Source organism: Triticum dicoccoides, chromosome 7A (genome assembly GCF_002162155.2).
Source record: "Triticum dicoccoides isolate Atlit2015 ecotype Zavitan chromosome 7A, WEW_v2.0, whole genome shotgun sequence".
NCBI lineage: Eukaryota > Viridiplantae > Streptophyta > Magnoliopsida > Poales > Poaceae > Triticum > Triticum dicoccoides.
The window spans coordinates 595,841,531-595,848,199 of NC_041392.1; positions in this window are offsets into that span (position 1 = coordinate 595,841,531).

Consider the following 6,669-nt stretch of genomic DNA (forward strand, 5'->3'; position numbering starts at 1 on the left):
AAAAGACAAACGCTCACACCCCGCAGTCGAGTCAACAATCTGGTCGATGCGAGGGAGAGGAAAATGATCTTTTGGGCAGGCCCGATTGATATGCTTGAAGTCAATGCACATGCGAAGTGAGTCATCCTTCTTGGGGACCATAACAACATTGGCGAGCCACTCAGAGTGGTAAATCTGTCGGATGAACTGAGCTGCTAGGAGCCGAGCCACTTCCTCACCAGTTGCTTTCCTCTTCTGTACGGCGGACCGTCGAAGATGTTCTTTGACTGGTTTTACTTTCGGGTCGACTCGCAAATGATGCTCAGCCAGTCCCCTAGGTACACCCGACATGTCAGAAAGTTTACATGCAAAGATGTCCCAGTTCTCACGGAGGAACTGGATGAGCGCTTCTTCCTATTTGCCGTCGAGAGAGGTTGAAATATGAGTAGGAGCAGCATTAGGATCGGTCGGATGAATATGAATCGGCTTGGTTTCACCGGACGACTGAAATGCAGAATCTGTGGCAGGCTTCTTGGAGCACAACAAATCACTCGGATCTGCATTTTTCTGGTATTCTTGCATTTCAACTGCTGCCATTTGGGTATCGACGATTTTTGAGCCCTTCTGGAAGCACTCTTCTGCCTTCTGCCGATTGCTAGTGATAGTGATCACTCCTTTGGGACCAGGCATTTTCAATTCGAGGTACACGTAACACGGTCGAGCCATGAAACGTGCATAAGCATGCCTACCCATAATAGCATGATAAGCACTCTGGAAATCCACTACTTCAAATGTCAACTTTTCCTTGTGGTAATTCTTGGAATCACCGAAAACCATATCAAGGGCGATCTGGCCGAGTGATTCAGCCTTCTTGCCAGGTATAGCGCCATGGAAACTCATATTACTTTCGCTGAGCTTGGACATCAGAATCCCCATTCCCTTTAAGGTTTCAGCATAAAGGATATTCAAGCCACTACCACCATCCATCAACACTTTAGTCAGTCGAGTGCCTTCAACAACCAGGTCGACCACCAACTCTTGCCTCCCAGGGGTGGCTATATGTGCTGGATGATCAGACTGGTCGAATGTGATGGCAGTCTGAGACCACTTCAAATAACTTGGCACTGCTGGAGCAACCATGTTCACTTCTCTGTTGATAACTTTCAATCGAGTTTTGCTCTCAACATCAGCAAAAATCATCAGAGTGGAGTTGACGTTAGGAAAACCATCATCACCCTCTTCCTTATCCTCACTCTTGTCCGACTCTTTTTCCCTCTCCTTGGGTTGTTTCTCTCGGAACTGCTGGATCAGGAGTCGACACTGTCAAGTGGTGTGCTTAGGATAAATTAGATTACCCTCTTCATCTTTCTTGGTGTGAATGTGACATGGCAAATCCAACACGTCATTTCCGTCTTGATCTTTCACTTTCTCGGGGTTCTAGGGCCCTTTGGTCTTCCCCTTGAACTTTCCTTGAGCCACAACTAAAGCCTCACCAGGAGAACCTGGCTCGGCCTTACACTTCTATTTCCGATTGGAAGTACCTCCACCGGTGTCCTGGGCGACTGTTTTGTGCTTGCCACTCCGGAGTCGGTATTCTTCTTCGCAGTTAGCGTATTTGGTGGCAATCTCCATCATCCGAGTCATGGACATATCTCCTGTCCGGCCGAATTTCGGATTCAACTCCCGATACTTGACGCCTTCCTTGAAGGCACAAACTGCTTGGTGATCTAACACATTCTCCATTGTATGGTGTAACATGATCCATCTCTGGATATAGTCTCTCAGGGTTTCATTTGGTTTTTGCACACAACTCTGCAATTCAGTCAACCCCGCTGGTCGCTTGCAAGTACCTTCAAAAGTCCTAACAAACACTCGGGTGAGTTCCTCCCAACTGAATATACTGCCGGGTGCCAACTGGTTCAACCATGCCCTGGCCGAGCCTTCCAACATCAGAGGAAGGTGCTTCATGGCGACTTCATCATTGCCAGCACCAATTTGTACAGCCACTTGGTAGTCCTCAAGCCAAGTGTCAGGCTTAGACTCACCCGTAAATTTGTTGACTCCAGTCACTAACCTGAAATTGGGAGGAATCACTGCGGCCCTGATGGCTCTGCTGAAACACTCGGGACCTGAAACGTGCACTCTGCCGCCAGTCGGATAATCTCTGTCATGGCCTTCTCTGTGTGCTCTATTCCTATCAACCAGACCTTGAACGAGAATTGATCTCGCATCAAACACTGGCTCCCTTGGGTCGATTGGTATTCTTCGCTCACCGCTGTGAGGGCGTCTATCATCATGCCGCCGAGGCACATAGGACCCACTCCTCGGAGGAGGTGTGGGCACTCGACGATGGTCATCGTGGCCGAGGCGGTGATCATATTGCTCATGGTTTTTGTACTGATCTTGCCCGTGTCCACGTCCTTCATGCCGTAGGGCTGATCTAGGGATGTGGGCCGACTCTACCGTATCTGCTATCATAGACCTACTATGAATCCTATTCCGCGACTGAGACACTGATGTGTTTTGCTCTCCAGCTGCTCGGAGCAAGGCCCGGATCTGCATCAAACCTCTGCCAGCCTCCGACTGGGAATGCTGGATTGACTCTGCTATTCGGGCTACAACTGTGAGATTTTGAATCGGAGTGCGGTATACCTGAGTTTGAGGCGGAAAATGCTGCCGTCGACTGGATTCAGGGATCCGCCGCCGAGCACGCTCGTCGAGTGCATGTTGCAGGTTCTCCAGTCGAGTGCGCTCAGCCAGGTTGGCCAGGCGCGCTTCCTCCAAGGCCCGGGCCTCAGGGGTTTCTCCAACGATAGGAGTATGAAGTGCATCCATATTGCAGCGGCGAAGTTCTTCCCTCCGCTGCGAAGAAAGTGGCTCGGGGCGGTACTCCTCATGAACGCGTGACGGATCGCCGCCGCCATCCCCACCGTCGTCGCGGGGGAAGCCAGGAGGACTGGGTGGTCCGTTGACCATCAAGACTTCCACCGCGGGATCGCTGCTGTCGCACTCGGATGCGGTCTCGACGGAGCCAGTCGACAGGTCGAACATGCCGTAGAGAGTTTCATCGGGCTTGATTGCCGCGACTTGTGAGGTGGCCGACTGGCAGGCCACCGCGTGCCTCACCCACCACTGAAGCCGCGACCGATTGGAACGCTTGCGCCAGCGAATAGCGAGGGACGAGGACACCATAGGAGCTGACCGATACTGGGTCGACGGTTGCCGAAGAAGGATGTCGCGGACGCACGCACGAAAGTGTGTCGCCCCGCGGATGGGGAGCGCACCGACGTCGAGTGGAGCTTCCTGAAGCTAAGCGGAGTCGTCGGCAACAAAAACAAGCGCGCCGAGACAGATCTTGGGGACCTCAACCAATCCGCCGACAGAAACAATGATGATGAGAATCGGGAAAAATCGCAACTCCACCAAAAAGTCGCTAAGACACCTGCCCCACGGTGGGCGCCAACTGTCGTGGATCTAAGACTGACAGTAGAATGGGGGTAAGGTATGAGGAGGCAAGATCCTAGCTATGGTGAAGTTGTACACACGAGTTTTACGAGTTCAGGCCCTTCACGGAGGAAGTATCAGCCCTACGTCTTGGTGCCCGGAGGTGGTCGACTGGATTATGTATGCATGTGTTTACAGGGGGTGCGAACCCTTGTGCCAATGAAGGGGGGTGGCTGATATAGAGTGCGCCTAGCCCCAGCCAGCCCATGTTACAAGGGTTTCAAGGTACATTAAGAGGGGGCGTTACTGGTAACACTAGCAATAAAGTGACATAAATGTCTATAAAGTCTATGAAGTAAATGTCCGACCGTTGCCGTACAGAGTGACTTTAGATCTTCTGTCTATCGAGTGGAGTTGTCGCAGTCGAGTGACTTCAAGTCTTCCGGGTGGAATGCTTCGAGGTCGAGTGGATTATGCTATCCCTCAAATGCTTCTGGTTTTAGGATGATGTCCCAGGGGGGTGTCTAGGTCAGGCCTATGACCCTACCCTAGGTACATAGCTTCATCACATGGGCCGGACTAATGGGCTATGAAGAAACAAGACCGAAGACTCTCTTCTCTGTCCGGATGGGACTCTCCTTGGCATGGAAGGCAAGCTTGGCGACCCAATATGAAGATTCCTTTCTCTGTAACCGACCTTGTACAACCCTAGCCCCCTCCGGTGTCTATATAAACCGGAGGGCTTAGTCCGGATAAGGGGACAATCATAATCATAGTCATACATGCTAGACTTATAGGGTTTATACATTACGATCTCGTGGTAGATCAACTCTTGTAATACTCATATTCATCAAGATCAATCAAGCAGGAAGTAGGGTATTACCTCCATAGAGAGGGCCCGAACTTGGGTAAACATTGTGCCCCCTGTCTCCTATTACCATTGACCTTAGACGCACAGTTCGGGACCCCTAACCAAGATCCGCCGGTTTTGACACCGACATTGGTGCTTTCATTGAGAGTTCCACTGTGCCATCCTCAAAAGATTTGATGGCTCCTTCAATCATCTACAACGATGCTGTCCAAGGGGAAGTCTTCCTCCCCGGACAGATCTTCGTGTTCGGTGGCTTCGCACTGCGGGCCAACTCGCTTGGCCATCTGGAGCAGATCGACAGCTACGCCCCTAGCCGGCAGTTCAGATTTGGGAGCTTGAACTATGTCGCGGATATCCGTGGAGACTTGATCTTTGATGGATTCGAGACCATGGCAATCGCTCCACGTCACCTCGATGAACATGACTTAGATCTGTCATCGGGTCATACCCAGGGAATTGCACTTGTAATCGCTCTAGCCTTGGATCCGTAGCAGGTCGCGCCATCTGAGGACAGGAAGCTCAACCCCGCCATGGAAGCCGCAGACTACACGGTGTTGGAGCCGCACACAGACCTAACTTTCGGTAATGCCTGTGTCACCAGAACCCCAGACTCGTTTCAGGTTATAACTTCCGAACTATGTGCGTCTGCACATGTCGAGCATGATTGGTCATTGATCGCCGAATTCAGCACCGCGGACATCTTCCGGCACTCACCTTTGGGTGATGTGCTAAACTCATTAAAAAATCTATCCTTAGCGAGGGATTCACAGCCGAACTATATCCGGTTCGGACTAGAAGCTGATGACGGGAAATTTTTCTCCCCACCCGCCACCCACTTTATAGCCACTATTGAAGACTTAATAGACATGCTCGATTACGGCTCCGAAGACATCGATGGTATGGATGATGATGCAGAGGAGGAGCATGGACAAAACCCGCCGTTTACCGGATGCTGGACGGACACTTCTTCATACGAAGTATATATGGTGGATATGCCTAAAGAATCTAATGACGACGACCAAAAAGATCCAGTCAAGGACAAACCTCCCGGGACACAGCCTAAGCACCTACGTCAGCGGCACCGCTCCAAGTCACGTCGTGCACAAGATAACAATACTGGCACAGGAGAAGATAATACTCCTGACGGTGCCGACGATAATTAAGACCCTATTAAAGCAACTTCCAAACAAGAAGAACGGGAAGATGGGCAAGTTAGCCCCGACGAATAGGCCCTAAACGAAGACAAAAAGAGGACAGTAATTATCTTCCGCTCTTCGAGGATGAGGTGAGCCTCGGCAACGAGGATTTCATCGTGCCTGAAGAACCTCTCAAGCAGGAGCGCTTCAAGCGCGAGCTAATAGCCACTGCGAAAAGCCTGAAAAAGAAGCAGGAGCAACTTCAAGCTGATCAAGATCTGCTAAATGATAGATGGAATGATGTCCTGGCAGCCAAAGAATACGGCCTTAAGTGCCCAGCCAAAAGTTACCTGAAGCGCAAATTGCTACCACAGTTCGATGATGAGGCGCTGGAGCCCATACCATCACCATGCAATGGGGCTGACCGACTACCACGTGGTCGGGATAAAGCGGCAACTCAAGCCGAACACCAGCCTACCCCGCCTCATTATAAAGGCAAAGATAAAATAGCTCGTGGTCATACATATGACCTCCGGTAGGACCTGAACAACAGAGCAATGCATACTAGATCGATCTACGAATCGTGAGGACGTACCTCGACACCTATTGACGACTATCTATTCGGACGTGACAAGCCTAGTCATGCACGGACCAAGCACCGCAGATGGACTCCATCGGAGCTACGTCGCGATGCGGCCTGATATAGAGGCGCCGCACACCCTCTTTGCTTCGCTGACGAAGTAATGGATCACGAATTCCTAGAAGGGTTTAAACCCGTAAATATCGAATCATACGATGGAACAACTGACCCCGTGGTGTGGATCAAGGACTTTATTCTCCACATTCATATGGCTCATGGAGATGAACTCCACGCCATCAAAGACCCTTTAAAACTCAAAGGGCCAGCTCGGCACTGGCTAAACAGTCTGCCCAAAAATTCTATTGACACCTAGGAGGACTTGGAAGAGGCCTTCCTTGACAACTTCCAAGGTACATATGTCCGGCTACCAGATGCCGATGACTTAAGTCACATTGTCCAGCAACCCGGGGAGTCAGCCAGGAAGCTCTGGACTAGGTTCTTAGTTAAAAAGAACCAAATCATCGACTGTCCAGACGTGGAAGCCCTAGCGGCCTTCAAACACAGCATCCGGCACGAGTGGCTCGCTCGCCAGCTCGATCTACAAAAATAACAATCCATGGCAGCCCTTACCACTCCGATGACATGATTTTGCGCGGGAG